General features: G+C 43.1%; 1 pseudogene; it reads right to left on the bottom strand.

Moving 5' to 3' along the window:
- Positions 1-456: 456 nt before the first annotated feature.
- On the bottom strand, positions 457-15,304 carry LOC124077600 (E3 ubiquitin-protein ligase RNF213-like; annotated as a pseudogene).
- Between the last annotated feature and the right edge of the window lie 8,064 nt (positions 15,305-23,368).

Raw genomic sequence — 23,368 nt, 5'->3', positions numbered from 1 at the left:
GTTCCAGGCTAGCATCACCAACTCAGCAAAACCCTATCTCAAAATTAATAATAATAACTATTAAGGCTGGGGATGTGGCTCAGTGGTAGGGAACCCCTGGGTTCAATCCCCAGCACAAGTGAAACAAAACAAAACAAACAAACAAACAAAAAACATGGATCACAACACTCCACAAAGTGAAGGGAATCACAGGCCATGCATAACCCAGCATCCAGGTGGGGTCTCCCTCCACAAGGTGAGGATGCAATCCACTGGAGAAGGAAAGGGCCACACAATGCTCAGGAGACAGATGGACATGACTGTCTTACAACTGGGGCCAGAGGGGCATACCAGGAGGCTGAGCAATGGCCCTCTCATAGTACTCAGAGTTCCTTACTGGTGGTTACCACACTCTGGCATGCAACACCACATTCCCAGGGCAGGGGCCAAGGGTAATGGGCAGGTATGACACCTCACCAAACTTCCTTGAGGAATGAGTACTCAGTGTCAAACTGCTGCAGTGTCAAGATCACAAGTTTCAGGGACAAGCCCTTCACTTCTACCCATAGGGCCTCGCAGTCATGGTTCATCAGCAGTCTGGAGAAGGCCAGCCCAGTATCTGTCTTTTAAGGAGAACCAACTATGATCCATGCCCCAATCTGGCTGTGCAGCTTTCACCTATAACACTAAGGGCATCTGGCCATGGGCATGCAACATGGGCACACAAATCATCAGCTGGATTTCAAGTAAGGGCACAGAGCACCAGGTCAGAACCAAGGGCCAGTGGGCACTCAGACAGAAAGAAGCCCAACCCAGAGCAGTTTTTATATACAAGGAGTGGCTGAGGCAAGCAGGACCTCCAGGGTCAACAGATGGCAGAAAGAAGACTTGGCCTGACTAAAAGAAGCCTTTATCTCCTTATGAGATTCCAATGTCTCTCTTTCAGCTTTGGACCCTACCTGAGAGCCTTCTGATCCTTTAGGGCTCAGCACAATGCCATTACATTTTGTAATCTGACTTCATGCTATCAAATGTAGGTAGCCACTGGCAACTCTCCTTCCCCTCAGTAGTTTTCCATTCTTTGCCATGGACCATATCCCATGGTGAAAACCCAGACATTCCCAGGCACATAGGACCTCAGCTATCCAGACCCCATTTTTTTTGGTACCAGGGAACCATGCAGGGGTTTAAGCACTGAGCAATAACCCAGCACTTCCTTTTAATTTTTATTTTGAGACAGGGTCTTGCTAAGTTACTTAGGGCCTCCATAAGTTCTGAGGATGGATTTGAACTCTCAATCCTCTTGCATCAACCTCCCAAGCCACTGGGATTACAGGTATGTGCCACTCCACCTGGCTCCAGACCCCTTCTCTATACCTGTCCTTACTGACAAGCTTCATATTCCTACATCCAACCACACAGCAGACATCCAAACCTATCCAAAACAGATGTTACCACTTGCTCTCAAACCCATTGCTCCTTCTTGGGGTCTCCATGATGATGGCACACAGCTGCAATGATCTCAGGAAGGCTGTCCTCCACCTCCTGCCACCCCTCCATGGAATTGATGATTAGCCCAGCCACACTGCCTGCTAACCATTTGCAGTTTGCACCATGCCAGAAGCTTCCTGACAGATCTATCCTCTCAATGTCACTCTCTTACTCCACTGTCTTTCCATCACCCAGCCATTAGGGCATGTCTACATACACTTTCCTTCATAGCTCCTCTCTGTGCAGTCAAGGTCAAGCTCAAGGCTGTCCACAAGCCCCTCCACATGTCTCTCCACCTATCCCATCTCCACAACCTGGCACTCACAGCCTGAATTTCAAGCTCTGTCAGCACAGAGACTTCTGCACAGATGCAGATTCAGACTCAACACCTGTGCCTCAAGAAGGCCTCTTCCTCTGACATCTACCCAGTCAGCCTTCATGGCCAGCCCAGGAGATGTCTTTTAAGGAGAACCAACTATGATTCATTCCCCCACCTGGCTGCACAACTTTCACCTATGACACTAAGGGCATCTGAATGGGAGGCATCCTTGTCCATTACTCTTAGTCTGTCCAAAAATGAGAAGCAGGCCAATCACTTATATCCCAGGTGGGCCCAGTATCCTGGGAACTGAACGTTGTGCTCAGTGCTGCTCTCAGAATAGAGCTCTGCTCACAAACATGTGAGAGAGGCCAAAATGGACTTATCCTCATTGTGCCTAACATGGAGGGACATACGGGTTTCCCAGACTGAAGAGTGCTTTAAACAGAGTTGAGACCTTCTGGCACTGGAGATAGAGAGCTCATGGATGAAAGAGAAAAAGGAAAGGCTGTGGGGGCAGTCACCTCTGCGAAGATGGCATGGCGCTCCAGGTTCACATTGTGAAGATGAGCCTGGAGGAAATCTGCAAAGGAGTGGTGCTTCTGCTTGTTCCAGTATTTGTGTGACAGCGCCTGTGCCACAAATGAGCCCAAAATTGAGGTGCTCAGCTGCACCACAGCATCTGGTGTGGCACAGTACAGTAGGATCAGCTTGGCCTCCTCAGACACCCTGTGGTACATCTCCTCCATCAGGTCCCCAGGGCCCTGCCTCTTCACAGCCTGCAGCACCATGGAGGCACAGGCCTCGGAGTGGAAGCTGATAAAGACATCAGCAGGGCTGTACTTGTGCCCAGCAAGGAATTGATGGGCCTTCACATCAGCAAATTGTTCCGCCTACTGAGTGAGCTACTGCACGATGTACTTCTGCCACCCCTGCAGCACTGAGCTGAGGTCCAGGTATTTCTTCTCTAGCTGGTTAATGAGGGGCATGGGGAACTGATTGTACACCATATTTTTCTCCTTGATGACAAGTAGGTGGAAGTCAAGATGGACCTGACACTTGACATGATGGGTGCAAAGCCCGAGGTCCTCATACTTCTGATCCCCGAAGTAGATGTAGTACTGGTTGAGTGCATCATACAGGCTCTCATAGATGTGCTGCAGGTTCAGCAGCACCACCATCTTTCCTGTCTTCATGCAGATCTTCACCTGGTTGATGTTTCTTCAGATCTGGGTGTACTACTGGTCCCGGGGAAAACTGGAACCAAAGATGATCTCAGGCTACTGGTCCTCACTGAACAATGACTACTGCAGGATCTGCAGGGCCATGTAGTTTTTGGTCAGTATGAGCAAGTAGCGGGATTCAGCTTCTTCCAGTTCCCCAACTCTGCTTGATGAGTTCCAGGGTGCTGACTGACCTCTCCTATGCACCTGGCCTCAGGTAAACTGGCTATGAAGATGTCCAAAGAAGGGATGTCATCTTTGCCTCTGAAGTTCTGAAGGACTGCCTGTGCAATATCCTGTGGAGAAGGCTTCTTGTTAGATGCTCTCGCAGTGGAAAAGACCATCTTGATGAGGCTAGTTGTGAAGCCCAAAGAATTCCTTGTTCTGCCTGATGGACACTGTTTCATAGGCTTTGGCAAAAGTGGCGAAGTACCCTTGGACCCTGTCCTGCACCAGGCTGCCTGCAGAGCAGATCCCTCTGGCACTCTCTATGAGCTCCTTCTCACTGGGGCTGCTGTGGGACACAAACTACCCTGGTTCATCTTGGCAGGGTCAAGGGCCCAGTTGGAAATACCTATGAAGCCAACTTTTTGGTGGGGGGGGAGGATCACCTTCAATGCACCCATCTTCCAGCAGTGGGTGCAGAGCCTTCAGCAACATTTTCAGGGAATCTTCTGCCAAGCCAACCTCATCCAACACCACCACAGATACATACTGCTGCAGGTCCTTTTCCTGCTGAAAGTGAGCACACTGCTTGAAGGTGTTCATGATGCCATGTGGGGTGCAGTGGGGGCTACACTGGAATGACACCAGGTGGACCTGCTTCAGGCTGTGGGATAGAGTGGAATGTGAGGCTTGGCCCTGTATGGCATCTGCCATGATGGTCTTGGAAAGAGATTTGGAGCTGCCAGTCTTTCCCATCAGGAAGAGAGGTATCTTTAGCTCACTGCAGTTGATCATCCTGAAGAAGTTCTCCTTCAGAGCCAGGTTCTTGGCTATGTTTTTTATCAGAGGCATCTCACTCAGGAAAAGATCCTGTGCATGTGTTATCTCATCCAGGATGACCCTGCTGTCATCATTTGGTTCTGGAAAATACCTGCCAATGGCTCTGCAGTAGGATTCCTTCTCCTTTAGGGATTCATGGTAACAGACCCCCACATCCAGCACTAGAGACCAGAAGATGGGGTCTCTCCTGAAGTTATTTTTTCTGACACTGATCTCACAGAGAAAGGTGTTCAGCTTCACCAACAGTACTTTGCTGTGGCCATGAAACCAAGTGAACACCTTCACACAGCACTCCACATCCCAGAGACTGACAAAACTGCACTTACTTTCAGTGTTGCTCATGAACCTCTGAGAGGTAGAGAGCACTTCTGTGATCACATGAGTCTCATCCTCACTGATCCTGATGTAGTCCAGTAGTCTCTGCACCATCTGCTGGATGTAGAGCTTTTCAGCAGTGTTATTCACTGCCTGTAATTCCACACTAGAGGAATCAGCCTCAGGGGCAGGGCATGGACATGGTACACCAGCTGCCTGAGGTGAATAGAGCACAGCCTGACTGCTGTCTCCTCTGCACTGACCCTGTATCCCAAACCACCTGACTCCAAAGGGCAGATGGTCTACTAGGAGTGCTTCCTGTAAGAATTGCAGGCAGCTATGATGTATGTGCAGGCCTGAGTCCTCCTCCAGGGACTGTCCATTCACAGTTTGGTCACATAAGACTTCATTAATACAGCTTATGGCTTCTGTTCTGTTGGCTTTGTCAAAAAACAAGATGGTGTCTAACTGGTGTTGGTTCTTATTGGATAAGGCAGTTTTCTCAGCCTCTAAGACTTTGGAGTGAATCATGGCTGCAGTTGTTCCTCCATGGACCTTGACCTGTTTTATGGTCTTATCCCAGGCATCAGTGTGCTTCAGATCATTAAGTAGTTTAATGAACCTGGTTTTCCCACAGCCCATTTCTCCCATGATGATAACTGGGATCCCACACCAGAACTGCATTTAAATGGCCAGAATCTTGAGCATGTTTTCCATTGTAAGATCATATGTTTCATCAGGGACAAGGGCCTGAGGAATTCCTAGTAGCTGGCAGGAATCTCAAGAGTTTCTCATATCTGAGCAGGTTATCAAAGTCAACATTGAAGGAAACCCCCTGAAGCAACAACTCCCTGTACAGTTTTTCTGCCATGACATCTTTCCTGATTATCTCCCCATTGAGATGGTTGATGGCATCAATGCTGTCATTCTCATTGGGCCAGAGATGGTACCTATGAATGTCATGGTCTCATGGTCGCCATTGAAGAACACATATGGGTGAGGCTCTGACTCCCACCTCCTCTAGAGAGTGAATGGGGCAAGTTCTTCTTCATCAACCCCATCCATGGTGACTGTGTGCTTCCCTTGTCTTTGGTCAGAAGTATGAAGTGTTGGTGTAGCAAAGTCTCTTGCTATGACAATCATAAAGGTAACCACAAAGTTCTTGAAGCCCTGTAGTATATCTCCAGGAAAGTCTGCATTGCAGAACACAGAGGCCTCACAGTCCTTGAGCTGAGAGTTGAGGAACAAAACAATGTTCTGGAGCTCAGACCCGGAGGGATTTATGACTCCACAATATATTAAAAGGTGCTGGATGCACTCCTCTGAATCTTCTTGATATTGAAATGTGTCTAGGTTTTGTTTTGATGGAATCTTTTTAAATATTGGAAAGGTCTTTGGAAAGTAGCACTGCAGAATTCTCTCTCATCCATTCCAGGCTCTATGAAGCTCCTCTCAGGGCTGAGCTCCATAGCTGTCACTTCTTTGGGAGGTTTGCAGGTGACTCTGGGGAAGATGTCAAAAAAACTGAACTGAGGTATATGTGGATTCTGCAAAGAAGAGACATAAATAGAAGTTAGAATTTGTTTTCCTGAAAGAAGCCCATATGTGTTAACCCTCCATGTGGTCTCCTGTGCATAGGCCTTTATGAAAACTGTCACTTGAATGCATGTGGCTTTCTGTAGCCTCTTGTTCACAGAGACTGGCATCTGCATGTTAGAGCATTACAGAAGCTCAACTATGGCAGCTGCATTATGAACCAGAAAGCTATTTCCAATCCTGTGGCTTGATCTCTCCACCATGCATGAACACATGTGCAACAAAAGGCACAGTTTCACTGTTAAACTATTTTTTTCAGGTTTTCATGCAGTCTCAGCTAACAGGTTTCCATGAATGAAGTCTCAATGTCATCCTAACTAGCAAAAAGGGAGACAGTGGCCATCAACAGAGGAATCTCCTATACTCAGAACACCTTGGATTCAACCCAGACATAGGACCAATCTGACATATCCAGACAAATCCAAGATGCTACCAATCAACACGAGAGTATCATCATTATAGATATCATTAAGATTTAAGTCCAAGCATGCATTTTCCCTTACATGTATTCATAGCTCCCCTAAGGTGAAAGTGGAAAACAATCAAGGTGTGTCAACACAGGCTACAGGCCACAGAATCAAAGATGCGCCATGACCACCTGCAAATGCCCTGTGTAAATACCAGCTTTGTAGACCTTTTTGGCAGTACTGAGTTTCCTTCTGTAATTTCAATGATATATAAATGACATGGGTTCTGAAGCCACATTTTCCCACTCATATCCATTAGGTATTGCAAAATGAGGATTTTGAAAAGAAAGACCCAAGTTCCAGTCTGTTAGTAAAGACAGAGAAGCATGGGTTTGAAAATACACAATTGCCAACCATTCCTCCCAAACCCAGCACCCTTCTGTCTTCTTCCTTGAGAGAAGGGTACTGACTACAGGCAAGTGAATAAGGAAGGGAATCTTCATACAAGGAGAAGCAGATGGGGCCCTGGGAATGTGAGACTTCTGATGTAGCCATTCAGTTGCCATGTGGGCACTTACTGAAACAGTCACATCAAAGTGGAATATCATGGGCGTTTTCCAATACTGAGCATCCCAGAAAAACAGGAGGGAGCCCAGGACCTGGCCCTCATCCACCTGGGAGTCAGTCAACTGAACAATCTTTAAAGGCACCTTTTCACTGATGAATTTCTTTTTTAAGTTTTTCATGCAGTCTCTTCACATAGAGAGATTTCCCTATAATGTTAAAACAAGGAAATTAGATCCTAAGCCTCCAGACACAAGAAGAACAGATTCAGATAGATTAGAAGTTACTTCTCTGCCAAGAGCAGTGGCACATGCCTATAATCCCAGGAGCTTGGGAAACCAAGATACGATTATTATAAGTTCAAGGCCAGCCTCAGTAACCTAGTAAGGCCCCAAACAACTTAGTTAGACCATATCTCAAAATATAAAATGAAAAAGGCTGGGGTAGGGCACCCCTGGGGTAAATCCCCAGTTTAAAAAATTTTAAAAAGTTACTTCTATGTATAAAATTCAAAACTGATGCAACAGAACATCATATTAGATAACTCCACCATGAAGCCAGAGTCCCGAGCTGTCACCCACCCAGCATCCTCACATTCTCCATGATGACAGTGATGGAAGTGTAATAAAGTAAAAGCAGAGGCATGTTCCTTGGGGGAGGAGAGAGCAGGTTGTGTCTGGAAAAGGCACAGTGATGCTCACAGGTTGAAGTCAACAGAATGGAAGTCACCACCTCTTTCCAAGGAACCATAACACTGACTAAAGGGAAGGTACAAAGATACTCTTCTCCTGGAGCCAGAGCAGCTGTGCCTCTTCTGCTCACACTAACACTGTTAAGCTCAAATTAAGGACCCCCAAAAGACCACTAGAGACCAAAATAGATGTAAACAGAAAAGAGGTGTTTATTGCGAGCTAGCTCTGTCCTCCACACACACACAGCAACTGGTGACACTGAGAGGCCCTGAGCCCAGGGTTTGCAGCAGTTTATACATTCTTTGAGAAGGCAGGGACCCCCACATACATCCTAGCATCTCTTAGCAAATCATCACACACCACTGGAAAATCAAATAACAACTCTAAAATATGATTAGCACATTCACTGGCAGGAACAAGTTGGGTAGGGGTGATTGGTTGCTACAAAAGGGGGATTCATTTGAAGTGATTAGTTTCAGCCAAGAGGGGTGTTCATGCTGAATTACATGGTTTCCCAACACCATAAACTACTGGGAGGGTCATCTGGCACCCCAGGTATTTCTCATGCTGATTGGTGTCTTCTAGGAGGTTACTATGGGTTACCTAGCCTGACTGAGTCAGGGACACCTGGCACAGCAGATCTCTCCTGTTATTTGTAGATAAACCACTTAGCAGGGTGGGAATGTGCCTAGGAGTGCTCTGTGGGTCTTTCCAAGGACAAAGGTCATGTCCTTTCCTTGGACAGGCTTTGCTCTGAGACAGAGGCTGGTTTTTCAACATGACCTGGAAGAGGTCAAAGGAGGTTATGCAGGAAAAAAGTGTAGAGAAGTCCACACAAGGAAAGGAGCAGGGCTCCCAGGAATTGCTACCTGGGTGGAAAAAATCTAGGGATGCACTGATTGCAGGGAGTCAGACCCTCCTGAGACTCACTTTCCCACCTGAAGAGGGGTGTCATCTGAGGTGCCCACTGCTACAGAAGCAGGGGTCACTAGGAAGCCCTGAGAAACTGCCTGCCCACCCCAGGGCTCTCATTACCAACTCCTGCTCTCTCCAAGGCCACGATCCCCACACATATCTGGTCTCTGAACACAGCTGCCGCCGACAAGGTCTATACTAGGACCTGGTAGTGATGTGCCAAGTAGGCCTGGATGGCATGGAGGGATGCTTGGGGGATGAGGTGTACTTTGTGCTGGCTGAAAGCTGAGGGCAGGGGACAGCACTCCTTTGATGTCACATACCATCACCAGCTGGTAGTCCTCCCAGGGACACTGTGTGCACAGGCTATGGAAGAGGGCCTTTGCCTGGCAGGCCACCTCGTAGCTCAACTAGTCTGTGAACAGCAGGCTGTAGACCTTTTGCCCCCGGGAAACTGGGGCCAGGCTATGGTGCAAGAGCAGGGCCACCTCCTCAAACATGGTCCCTGGGGTACAGAGTAGCACCTCATTGAAGGTGGGCAGGGGATGGCCTGGGGCCTGCATGTAGATGGCCAGGGCAGCCAGCAGCACCTCAGAGTGGCCACACATGACCAGGTTTGGCTGGCCAGCCTGCAGGCCCTCAGGGAGAGACCGCTCCACAGGAGGCCCACCCATTCTGGCCAGGTAAGCCAGACAATGGCCCAGGGCCTCCAGGTCCATGTAGCAATGCAGAAAGACACTCATGCTTTCCAGGGACTGTTCCATGATATACCTCAGCTTGGTCACCAGGCTGATCTTAGAGGATTGCAATGGTGGTAATTCTTCCATCACTGTCCTCACACAGTGTCTGATGGCCTCATTGAACCCCTTGATGGCCTTTATGATGTCAGCTGGGTGCAGTTGCCTTTGATGAAGGACAGCATTATGAGGGCAGCTTTGCTGGGACTCTGCTTCCTGAGCTCGGTGCTCAGGTGGATCAGCTGCTCAGCCATGTAGAAGTTGAGGTAGAATTGCTCCCTGTAATTCCTGCTCACCAGCTCCTTCCAGTCATCTAGGAAGTGCTCCATCTGCCTACAGAGGGCTTCCATCAGCTGGTTGACATCCCCACTCTCTTTCAGCTGGCTTACCAACTCCAAGTGGAAGTTAATGCAGATGGAGACGCCATTCCTGGGGCAGCAGTAGACGTTGGCAGTCCAGGTTTGGAACAGCATGTTTCTCACAGAATATAGGTTCAGGAAAGCTTGCACAAGCCACTGCACATGGCAGAATAACTGGGGGAAACAGGGGCATAAGGCAGATGTCACAGTGAGCTACTGCAGGGGGACATACCAATCTAGACACACACGAGTTCTAATTCAAACAACTTGGGTTCACTCCTCCCATTGGGTCACTGGGAAGTGTGATCAGCCTAGGGAGAGGGCAGCCACCTTCAGGAAGAGATCAGGTGGCAGATAAGAATATAGACTGTGGGCTGGTCTGTGCTCAGTGGTAGAACACTTGCTTAGTATGTGCTAGGCCCTGGCTTTCTATCCAGCACTGGGGAAAAATGTCAATTGTAAAGCGCAAATAAACTGTAAGAAAATAACCTTTACATGAGATAGAGACTATTATATAAATCAATAACATGTGTCAACAATTACTTCAGGTTTTTGGGGATTGAATCCAGGGTAGTCTACCACTGAGCTATGTCTCCAGCCCTTTTTATTTTGAGACAAGATCTCACTAAGTTGCTGAGGCTGGCCTTTAACTTGCAATCCTCCTGTGTCAACCTCCTGAGTTGCTGGAGATACAGGCATGTGCCACCACACCTGGCTTCGTTACTTTAGTTTTGATGAAGATTGCCCATTAGAAACTTGAGATGTTTGATTTTACCAATTTACAGAGTAAATGAAGCCATTCATATTTCTTCTTAAAGACTATCTACCTGATCACATCCTGTTAAATGCAGTGGATTGACCAACAGTAGTGACAGATCTTTTTGATGCTGTTAAGGAGTAGCTGATGCTTCCAGGGGCTGTCCCACCTCAGATGTGGCTCCAGGCAAGGTACATCCTGCAGACCCACCAGCTCCACAATCTCTGGAGCCACTCTGTCCACCAGAGGCCAACCCCTGCCTGTTTCCTTTTGCAGGCATCAAGGCAGTAAGCATGCCCAGCCTAAGGCAACAGGGGCACCTGCTCACCTCAGAAAACCTCTTCACTTCCATACTTTTGTGGTATTTCTTGCCAGACATAAGCATCAGCTTGTTTAAAAAATCCTTCAGCTCTTCCAATGTATAGCAGCGATCTGGCTCCAGGCCACTTTGACCCCCAGGGAGGATCAGGTGCAGAATGGCATCTGGGGAGATCTAGGATGTAGAACATGTTTAGAATCAATTTTCTGGTTGCTGAAACCCTGACTCTGCAGCAGGCCAGTGCTCGCCACCAACACCATACCTAGAATATGGGAGGGCTCACCTTCTGGTTGCCTGTGGATGCCGTGATCTCATAGATGCCTCTGCTGTTGATTGCTGTGGCCAGGGACAGGGAAGAGAGCTTGATGGACCCATGGCTTTCCTTCACTGTCTTCAGCCAATCCAAGTTTCTGGCAGAATCTCACTGTTGGGACAAAAGCAGAGAACATGGACCAAAGTTTGAATGACTGTCTTCCTTCCTGTCCTCCTCATGCCTCTGCTCTTGCTGGGCAAACTCCAGCCACCCTCTTCCAGGGCTCTAGGCATAACTTCTTGCCCATTTCCTGAGGTTGCCTCAGGTACCCCTTCCTGGTACCCCAGGACACTAACCACTCATTGTGGCTGCAATGGTGCCAGATTCCTAGATTACACTTGGAGTGCACATGGCCTGCACTTATGGATGATTGGTTAGATAACTACAGGCTGTGCCCTCTGGTGGGTTCCCAGAGCAAAGGCCCTCTGAGGAGAGATGCCTGACTGAACAGGAGCCCTAAGTTCTTAATGTCCTGCCATGGTCCCTGAGTATGACCAGAAAAACTTAGAAACATTTTAAGAGAATGTGAGCTTCCAGCAGACAAACTGAAAACTGCTCTCTCTGTCCATCTCCCTACCCTTCAACCAAATGCAGGACCAGCTGTCCCAAGGCCAGTGCAGGCCTCTGGACATCTCTGCTCATTGGGTGAGTTATGTAATGAAGGTTAACTCAGACTCTGGTACAGACAATTTACTTAAATATTTTTATTTTTCTCATAAAAATTAATCAATATCAATTGTTAAAAATACCCAAATTAATAAAATAAAAGACAATTACTACCATTCAGAGAAAACCACTGTACACCCTCTTTTAAACTTCCTATTGTGCTCTTTTCACACTTGTCTTGTAGGGTGGAGACTGTTCTTGATATGCAGTTCCATAGCTCTCTTCCAACCCAAGACAAAGAAAGCATTTCCATTCATGAATAAAAGCTGGTTTTCAACATCAATTTAAATGGCTGCCTGTGTGGCCTCAAAGCACAGAAGTTCCCCAGGGTTGCAAGATTACCATGTCTTGGAAAAAGGAACAAGACTCACCAGCTTACTGGGAAGGTGAGGGTCATTTTGCAGAACATTCCAGAGTTCTTTCAGCAGTTCAATGAACTAGCTGAAGCTTGCCTTCTTGTCAAGCTTATACAGCAGGGACTCATAGCCCTGCACAGCATCATGGAAGCAGACCACCCAGTCCACATCAATGCCATTTTCTTCAGCCAAGATGAAGGCAAGGTCCACAAACACCTGGAGCTCGATGATGTCTGGGACAGAAAGGGGATTGGCAGAGGACCACTCCACGATGTTGCACAACTCATACTTGGGGCATGATCCTTACTGAGGCCATCAGTAGACACTAAGTAAACATCTAGGGCCGACTGCCACTTCCTGCCTTCAGTTAGGACTCCAGGACACCTTTTTTTTGCAGGATATTATGACACCACTGACCAACATCTAACCTTTAACAAATAATTCCCAGGCATTGTACTAGGCTTGCGTGCACCTTATTTCCTTTAATTCGCAAACATCATCATTTAAACAAAAACAGGTTCAGTTGGTAAATAATATGTGTATAATTAATTATTTTTTTTAAAAAAATTGAGATAATTCTTCTGAGTTAATTACCAAACAAAGATTATACATCATAGCAGACTCAGGAATACAAGCAGTACAGATCTGGATGACAGCTGGAGCCAGCTCAGCCCCAGTTCTTGCAGTAGGTATCCTTCCAGGCCTCTGTGGTGCATCAGTGCTGCTCCTGCTCCATATGTTTGGCTTTTCTTACCTCTCTTCCCCCACCACCTATCTAATCTACACAACCACATAGGCTGCCCAGACCTAGACTGGGAGAGAAATGCACAGCTTCTGCAAGCTTGCTGCAGCAACATTCCCTGTGTGCAAGAGATTGTCTAGTCCTCTAGAAGAATGAGTTGGAAGGCACAAAATGAGTCAAGATACTGAAGAAAATGATGCCAGCATCCAAAGATGGATAGAGCAGCAAAGAAAAGAGTTTTAACCAGAACTCTGAAAAGCTGCCCTGATGCAAACTACTGGAAGCAAACACTGCCCTCCACCTAACACACACACATGATTGAGGTGGGATGTCCTCAAGTTCAGGAACAAAACTTAGCAAACACCTGAAGCTGAGCTACCCTGTACCTCCCAGAACCTCATGCAGGCAGCTGACCAGCTCCTTCTGCAGGGCCAGATTCTCCAGACACTGGCAGTGGGGCTAACTGATGTCTTGTAGCAGCTTCTTGGCCTGGATGAGCTGCAAGCTGATCTGATCCAGTCTTTCATGGCAGGTGGCCTCAAAGTCATCAGTCTGCAAGATGAAGCTCTCTTGAGGGCTACACAAGAGATTACCCATGCCTGCCTTCCCACATGCCTGGACAAGAAGATGCTACAGCAAGAGTGTGACACACTCTTGCACCAAAAATAGTATGACTTCCATGGCCCTCTTTGCTATGCTGCAGAAGCTACTGTCCACAGTACCTCGGTGCCATGACAAAGCCTTCAAGGACTTTGAAACCTGTTCTGCACAGCAGCCCTGCCAGATCCGGGCTTCTCTGTTTGTGAGAGTTACAGACTTGCTGAAAGTTTCCAGATTAGGTATGGACAATTCCACACTCTGCTAAAATTTAAGCACTATAATGCCTGTCTCTATTAAACATAGCCACACACACCTTAAAAATGTGAGGCTAAGAAACAGGAGGGAGAAACACAGGCCTGACCTACGAAGGAAGCAATGTAGCACTTGGTACTTCCTGTTGGAAATAGGAAAGGTACCTGGACAATTGACAAAATATTTCCTTTTGCGCTTTTATAACCTAATGAAATAAGATTCCTCTGGAAAGAGGATGGTTTATCTCTTCCAAATTATTGGTTCTCACATCGACCCAAGAAAACTCACTAGCTAAGGAACAGTCACACTCAAGAAAAGGTAAAAATGCAGGCCATGGAATGTTCCAGCCTCAGTGCAGCCCAAACAGAACCTTTAAGGGGTTGCCACACTGCCGATCCCAGAATCCCTGGGGCTTCCAAGGAGTCTGAGGTAGGCCCCCACCTCAGAGGAGTCCCCAGCAAATAACTAATAAAGTTTATTAAAGTGTAAAGAACACTGAAGTCACCAGTCAAACTAAAATCTTTTTTGACTTTGCAGATAACCTTGGCAGAGCTGATTGCCTGGTGAAGGCTATGGTACTCCTTGATCTGCTCAACATGCTCTGATATCCAGCCCTTCAGTGCCTGAGGGTGTACTTCACACATGATCTGGAGATCCAAAGTCAGGTCATTGTATTTATCTACAAAGTCTTTGAAGATGACATCAATTTCTGCCAAGGTGACATCTCTTAACTTCAGATACTGATATAGTTTCATGAACCTTTGATAACAAGGTGAGTATAAGTACTCATAGGCCTCTGTAAGCACAAGAGGTCACCTTTCATATTCCCCTATGGGATAATTCAACGACTCTGTGGCTTCTTCCCAGAAGATCTGGAAGATGTGGCTGTCTGTCAGTGAGTCTATCCTTTCAGCCATTTCATGGACCTCAGGGCCTAGGTTGTAGTGTGTTATCTGTTTACAGGTTGAGGACTCCATCTGGCTCACACTCATGGTTTCACTCAGTCTTTTGCAATTCAGGTCTTCCAGGTGCCTTGCTTCAATCTCTCCAAAATCCACTTTGGAAACCACAAGGAAGCATAGAAGTTAAACTGCTAGTCATGATAGCTTCTTATTTTACTTTCCCATTACTTCTAATCACTGCCTTAAGAAAACTAAGTGAACATCATTGCTGGGATTTTTGTCACAGGAAGAATTCATCCCTTCTCCCCTCCACCGTGCTGTGGGCTCATTCATCAGTTTTCATGATAAATAACAGACTGTAATCTCTTGTGTGAAAAGGACAGTTGGAAACACATATCCATCTCCTTTCCTCCCAAACCCAACTCCAGTGACATATTAGAAATTGCTTTTTAAAAGATCATAAGCAGCAGGATTGAGGAGTAGAAAAGGAGCCCAATAGCAACACACACTGGGAAGTAGAAAGATGACCACGCCAGTGGCAAATGATACTCCAAGGGCCTGAAAACACAGACCCTGAGGCCACAGTACACATAAGCTCAGCCAGGCCAAGCACAAGTGCCTGGTAATAAAGGACACTAGTTTCTAAGGTCACCCTAGACAGGAGGAGGCAGAGAGGGAACAGGAAGTGTGTTCAAAGTCTGCTAAAGAAGCAGTTGGTGAGAGTTCACCTCACCATGGAGGCTGCCCTCTGCCTGGCAAGGGACAGGAAGGACCACCTGAAGGGCTCTCAGGCATGGAGGACACTTCTAGACATATACCTGTCTTGAGTAGTTACAAAGGACAGGATGTATTCAATTTAAGGATGAAGAGGACCACACCACCACCAGGGCAGGAAACTGGAGTAGAGGAGCTCACCCTCCTACTCTCCCTCTCAGATCCAGAAACCTGGCAGCAGGCAGGGGGCTGCAAAAGTGACCAGACCGAAAGAGAAGCCCTCAAGGACCAGGTCAATTGAAGGGCAGCCACAGAGCCTCAGAGGCCATGGCCCAGAAGCCCTTAGCCTATCAATCCACTTGTGGTGACTGTCTTTATAGACACAAACAAAAATCTCCAAACAGAATAGAAAAAGCTTTAGCATGGGGAACATACAAAAACTCAAAATAGGGCTTATGTAGCTCAGTGGTAGAATGTTTGCCTACCATGTGTAAGTCATGGGGTTTGATGCTCAGTTCCTCATAAAAAAGGAAAAAGCCTAGATTTCATCCTTAGCATGCAATAAAGAAAATAAAGGAGGAAAAGCCAATGGAGAGAAGCAAATTGGATGAAGTGGAAAACTATGCAAGGAAAAGAAAAATCTTTAAAAATAACAATAATCTCCAAAATATAAGATACTTCAACCATGATCCATGACAACAACATAGTATATAAATGTATTTTTAAAGAAAAAAGGGAGGGGCTGCAGTTGTGGCTCAGTGGTAGAAAGCTCACCTAGCACGTTAGGCACTTGATTTGAATCTCAGCAATACATAAAGATAAATGAATAAAGGTATTGTGTTCATTTACAACTAAAAAAAAAAAATAGAAAGAAAGGTGCTGGTGTGGTGCCATATGCCTGTAATTCCATTAGCTTGAGAGGCTGAGGCAGGAGGATCACAAGTTCAAACTCAGCTTCAACAAAAGCGAGATGCTAAGCAACTCAGTGAGACTCTCTCTGTAAATAAAATACAAGGAGTAGATGACAGTGACTTCAGCCTTCCTGCCACACAGAAGGAGGTGGAGCAGACAACAGCCATCTCAGCCCACTGTATGGTAGGAGGAGAGTGACCATGCTATGGCCCCATCTACCAATGCATGGGGTGGCTTTCCCCTGGCTTCCATTTAGTGACAACAGGCAGGACCAACAAGACCATCTTCCAGGTTCCTACAGGCAAGGTATTGGTAGTAGGCAGGGTCACTACATGATTATAAGTTAGAAACTATATTACCTCAAATCCACACTGCCAGAGAGGAAGACACATGGATGACATGAAGAAACAAGGGAGGAGGAAAGTGCTTGAAACACACCAAGCTGATACAATAATAGATTCCATTGACATTCCATTCCAAACGTACATAATTAAAATGATCTGCAGAGCAAAGAATGAATTAAAGGAGCAAATATAGACAACAGTTGACTGTTCCACCAAAGTGATATGAGAGGAAATACAGGTAACAAAAGTTTGCTTCAAGAAAAACATAGAGACTGTGGGAAAAAAAACAAACAGAAATCCTTGAAATGAAGGAAACAATAAACCAAATAAAAAAAAAATAATAGAAAGCACCAACAGTACAATAGATACTTGGAAAACAGAACCTTAGGCAATGAAGACAAAATATTTAATCTTGAAAATAAAGTTGACCACACAGTGAAGATGGTGAGAAACTGTAAACAGAACTTTCAAGAATGATGGGAAAACATGAAAAGACTAAATATAAGAATTACTGGGATAGGGGAACACACTGAGATACAAACCAAATGAATGCACAATATCTTCAATGAAGTAATAATAGGAAATCTCCCAAGCATGAAGAATGAATTGGAAAATTAAAAACAAAAGGCTTTTAGGAAAGCAAATATACAAAATTAAAAGAAATCCACAACAAGGCACATTATAATGAAAATGCCTGGCATATAGAAAAATGATAGAATTTTAAAAACCACAAGATTAAATTTTCAGATTACATATAGGGAGAGACGAATTCGGATCTTAGTAGATTTCTCAGCTGAGACCTTCAAAGCTAGGAGATCCTGGAACAACATATATCAAGCTCTGAAAGAATATGGATGCCAACCAAGAATCTTGTACCCACCAAAATTAAGCCTCAGATTTGATGACAGAATAAAAATCTTCCATGATAAAAATTAAAAGAATATACAATGAAAAAGCCTGCACTACAGAATATTCTTGACAAAATGTTCCATGAGGAGGAAATAAAAAATAACAATGAAAATCAGTAAAAGGAGGAACTACATTAAAGGAAAATCCACTCAAAGGAGAAACCAAGTCAAGTTAAAAACCAAAAATAAACCAAAATCACCAGGAATACAAACAATGTATCAATAATAATCCTGAGTGTGAATGGTCTAAACTCATCATTCAAAAGATATAGATTTACAGATTTGTTTTTTAAAAAATCCAAAAACATGCTGCTTTCAAGAGACCCATCTCATAGGAAAAGACATTCACATACTGAAGGTGAAAGTGAAAGGATGGGGGAAAAACATACCACTCACATAGGCCAGGTAGACAAGAAGGAGTTTCCATGTACTAATGGATAAAATGGACATCAAATCAAAGTTACTAAGAAGAGGTAAAGAAGGACATTTGATATAGCTTAAGGGAACCATACATCAACAAAACATAACAATAATAAATATCTATGCCCCAAACAATGGAAGTTCTATGTATATCAAAAAAACCTTCTCAATTTCAAGAAGAAATTGATCACAACACAATCATACTGCATGACTGTAGCACACCTGTTTCACGAACAAAAACTAAACAAAGAAACTACAGAACTCAATAATATAATTAATGATTTATATGTAACCGACATAAAGAGTATTTCATCTATCATTGAGTAAATACATCTTCTTCTCAGGAACACATGGATCCTTCTCTAAGACAGACCATATATTAGGCCACAAAGCAACTCTCAGCAAATACAAAAAATAGAGATACTACCCTGTATTCTATCATAGCATAATGAAATGAAAGTAGAAAACAATGATAAAATAAAAAAAAAGCTTCTCCAAAAGCTGGAGACTAAATAATATGATATTAGAAGAGAAATGGGTAGCAGAAGACATCAAGGAGCATTTAAAAGCATCCCTAGAGGTAAATGAGAATATCAACACATCATTTAAAATCTCTGGGACACTATGAAGGCAGTGCTAAGAGGAAAGTTGATTGCAGTAAGCTCATTCATTAAAAGAATAAAAAGTCAACAAATATATGACCTCACATTACATCTCATGCCATTAAAAAAGAAGAACAAATCAACACCAAAAGTAGAAGACATGAAATAATTAAAATCAGAGCTGAAAACAATAAAATTAAAACAAAAGAGACAATTCAGAAAGTTGACAAAATAAAATGTTTTTTTTAATATAAATAAAATTAATAAACCTTAGCCAGGCTAACAAAGAGAAATAGAGAGAAAATTCAAATTACTGAAATTCATGATGAAAAAGGAAATATCATGATGGACATTACTAAAATACAGAAGATTATTAGAAAGTGTTTTGAAATTTATACTCCAATAAATAGAAGATCTCGATGACATCAACAAATTTCTAGAAACATATGATCTATTCTCTCTGAATCAGGAGGACTTACACAATTTAAATCAATTTCAATCAAGGAAACAGAAGACACCATCAAAAGCCTACCAACAAAGAAAAGCCAAGGACCAGATGAATTTTCAGTTGAGTTCTACAATACTTTCTAAGAAGAACTAATACTAGTACTCCTCAAATTATTCCATGAAACAGAAAGGGAGGAAACCTCATTCTATGAGGCTAACATCACCCTAATACCAAAACCAGACAAAGACACATCAAGGAAAGAAAACTTCAGACAAATATCCCTAATGAACAGACACAAAAATTCTCAATAAAATCCTGGCCAATCACATATAAAAACATATTAAAAAGAGTACACGACGATCAAATGGGATTCACCCCAGGGATGTAAGGTTGGTTCAACATTATGGAATCAGTAAATGTAATACATCACATCAATAGACTTAAAGACAAGAATCATATGATCATCTCAATAGATGCAGAAAAAGCATTTGACAAAATACAGCACACCTTCATGTTCAAAACACTAGAAAAACTGGGAATATTAGGATCAGACCTCAACATTGTAAAAGCTATGTATGTTAATTCCAAGGCCAGCATCATTTTAAATGAAAAAAATATTCAAATCATTACCTCTAAAAACTGGACCAGGACAGGGATGCCCTCTTTTACCACTTCTATTCAACATAGTCCTCGAAATTCTAGCCAGAACAATCAGAAAAACAGAGGAAATTAAAGGGATATGCACAAGAAAAAAAAAAGAACGTAAACTATCACTATTTGCTGACAACATGATTCTATTTATAGAATATCTAAAAAATTCCACCAGAAAACTTCTAGAGCTAATAAATTAATTCAGCAAAGTATCAGGATATAAAATCAATACCCATAAATCAAATGCATTTCTATACATAAGTGATTAATCCACTTAAAGAGAAATTTGAAAAACTACCCCATTCAAAATAGCCTCAAAAGTATAAAATACTTGGGAATTGACCTAACAAAAGAGGTGAAAGACCTGAAAACTACAGGACACTAAAGAAGGAAATTGGAAAAGACCTTAGAAGATGGATAGATCTCCCATGCTCTTGGATAGGCAGAGTTAATATTATCAAAAGGACATACTACTCAAATTGTTGCACATTTTTAATTCTCTTTCTATTAAAATCCCAATAAAATTCTTCATAGAACTAAAAAAATAATCATAAAATTCATTTGAAAAAATAAGAGACCCAGAATAGCCAAAGCAATCCTTGGCAAGAAAAGTCAAGTGGGGGGCATCACTAAACCAGACCTTAAACTTTACTGCAGAACAATAATAACAAAAACAGTTTAGTATTGGCACCAAAATAAACATGCAGACCAATGGTACAGAATAGAAGATACAGAGACCAACCCACATAAATACAGGTTTTTCATACTAGACAAAGGTGCCAAAAACATACACTGGAGAAAGGATAGCCTCTTCAACAAATGGTGCTGGGAAAGCTGGAAATCCTCTGTAGCAAAATGAAATTAAACTTCTATTTCTTACCATGCACAAAACTCAACTCATAGTGGATAAAGGACCTAGAAATTATACCAGAGACACTGTACCTAACAGAATAAAAAGTAGGTCCAAATCTTCATCATGTCAGATTAGTCCCCGACTTTCTTAACAAGACCCTTAAGGTGTGAGAAATAAAATCAAGAATCAATGAATGAAATGGATTCAAACTGAAAAGCTTGTTCTCAGCAAAAGAAACAATCAGTGAGGTATGGGAGCAAAATTTTACCACACACACGTCAGATAGAGTGCTAATTTCCAGGATATAGAAAGAATTAAAAAAAAAAAAAAAAAAAACCAAAAAAAGAAAAAAAAAAAAACCTAAACAACCCAGTCAACAAATGGGATAAGGAACTCAACAGACACTTCTCAGAAGAAGATATACAATAAATCAACAAATATATATATATATATATATATATATATATATATATATATATATATATATATATATATATATATATATATCTGTCCAACATCTTTAGTAATTACAAAAATGCAAATCAAAACTACTCTAAGATTTCATCTTACCCCAATCAGAATGACAGTTATCAAGAATACAAGCAATAATGAGTATTGGCAAGGATGTGGGGAAAAAGCTACACTCATACATTGCTGGTAAGACTGCAAATTGGTGTGTCCACTTTGGAAAGCAGTAAGGAGTTTTCTTTGAAAATTGGGAATGTAACCACCATTTGACCCAGCTATTCTATTCCTCAGTCTATACCCAAATGACTTAGAATCAGCATAGTATAGTGACATAGCCACACAAATGTTTATAGCAGCTGAAGTCACAATAGCTAAACTGTGGAACCAACCTAGAGGTCCATCAAAAGATGAGTGAATAAAGAAGCTGTGGTATACATGTATACACAAACACACACACACACACACACACACACAAACACACACATACACACACAATGGAATATTACTCAGCATTAAAAGAGAATAAAATTGTAACATTTGTATGTAAATGGTTAGAGTTTAAGAATAAAATGCTAAGCTAAGTATGCCAATCCCAAAAAACTAAAGGTGGAATGTTTTCTCCCTTTAGTGGATTCTGATCTATGATGGGGGGAGGACGGGAAGAATGAAGGATCTTTGGATTGGGCAAAGGGGAGGTTGGGTAGGGGTTATGAGGGTAGAAAAGATGGTGGAATGAGATGGAAATCATTACCCTAGGTACATATATGATTGCACAAATGATGCATCTCTACACAATGTACAACCAGATAATTGAAATGTTGTGCTCCAGTTGTGTATGATAAATTGAAATGCATTCTCCTATCATGTACTACTAAGTAGAACAAATAAAAAATAAATATAATAATAAAAAAGAAATTACTCAGTCCACCAAAAAAAGATATAATCCATGCTTATACAATTACATCAAATTGAATTCTACTGTCATTTGTAACTAAAAAGAACCAAAAAAATGCAATCTCAAAAAATTCAACATACTACAGTGATTCAACCACATCAATGTTTATAGCAGCTCAATTCACAATAGATAAGCAATGGAGCCAACCTCAGTGCCCTTGGACAAAGGAATAAAGAAAATGTGGTAAATGTACACAATGGACTGTTACAATTACTCAGTTATAATGAAAAAATATTTTATGTTTTTTTTGGTTAATGGACAGAAATGGAGACTATCATAAGTTAAATAAGCTACAGCCCAAAAGTTAAAGGTTGAATATTATGTCTGACATGTGGAAACTAATTCAAAATAAGGGGGGCATTAAAAATAATCAAAGTAAGATCAGAAGAGTAGACAAAAGTGTATGAATATAAGGGAGGGGGAAGGGATAGGAAAAGTCAGTATAATGAATGCAACTTAACTTTCCTATATACCTGTGTGAATATTCCATGAATGTACCACACTGAATCTCACCATTCTGTATATCCACAAGATACTAATTTTAAAAAACTCTTAAGTAAATAGCAAAATGATCAGTAGTGTAGAGGGAAAGAAACAGGGAGTGGGAGAAAATTAAGGTAAAGAAAAATACTGGGGATTGAATTAGAATAAATTATATTCCATGCTTTTATAATTATGCCAGCATATTCTATTTCTATGTATAACTAAAAAGAACCAATAAAAAAGAAATATTTTATTTATTTTATTTTTTATTTCTTTATTTCTAAATAAATAAAATATAAAACAGGGCTGGGGATGTGGCTCGGTGTTTAAGTGCACTTGAGTTCAGAGTTCAGAGCGTTTTGGTATCAATACCTGTTACAAAAAAGAAGGAGAAGGAGAAGGAGAAGGAAAAACAGGAAAAAAGAGTGCCTTCAAATTAAATATATGTGAGAGATGAAATGAAGAGTTCAATGCCCAGGCTGCACAAGAAGTTTGAGAAGGCTCAGAAAGCAGAGCCTAAACAGGAGAGATGTTATGAAAATCAGACAACCATTCCAGGAGGCCCATCAGCTGCTGATGTGAACCCAGCAAGAAGGAAACCACAATAAAAGAATTCATGAGAACTCCCTAGAGCTCTAAGTCTAGATCTCCAGCTGACAGAGACCTGCCTGTGCCCAGTCCTGGAGATGGAAAACAGTTCAACAGTCAAGTACAGTTGAGAAGAACGGACCCATGAGCAGAGACCTTCCAGAGAACCCTGAGCCAGGGTGCAATGCAAACTCCTGGCACCCTCTCCTCAGGGATGTGGCCTGAAGGCCAGCCAGTCCTCTTCCCTTGGCAACTCTGTGCAGACAGCCACTTTCTCTCCTCCTCTCCTCCACCACCACAAAGACGAACCACCCCCTTTGGGGGCTCAAGGCCTCTGGTGACCTGACCATCTCTCAGCCCCTCTTTGCACTCCAGAGGTATCTGCCAGGGACCACATGTAACTCCAGTTCAGGCCCCTCTTTAGAGAGGCCTCTCCTGAGCCCCTGAGGGCTGCACAACTTGTGCTTTTACAGAACCCACAAAACCTGGGTCTGCCAATTCCTGCCCCCATCG

This window comes from Marmota monax, unplaced genomic scaffold (genome assembly GCF_021218885.2).
Source record: "Marmota monax isolate L192 unplaced genomic scaffold, Marmota_monax_Labrador192_F-V1.1 WCK01_AAM20220418_F8-fsc00760, whole genome shotgun sequence".
NCBI lineage: Eukaryota > Metazoa > Chordata > Mammalia > Rodentia > Sciuridae > Marmota > Marmota monax.
The sequence above is the reverse complement of the archived record's forward strand: the minus strand, read 5'-3'. Positions and strand labels throughout refer to the sequence as shown.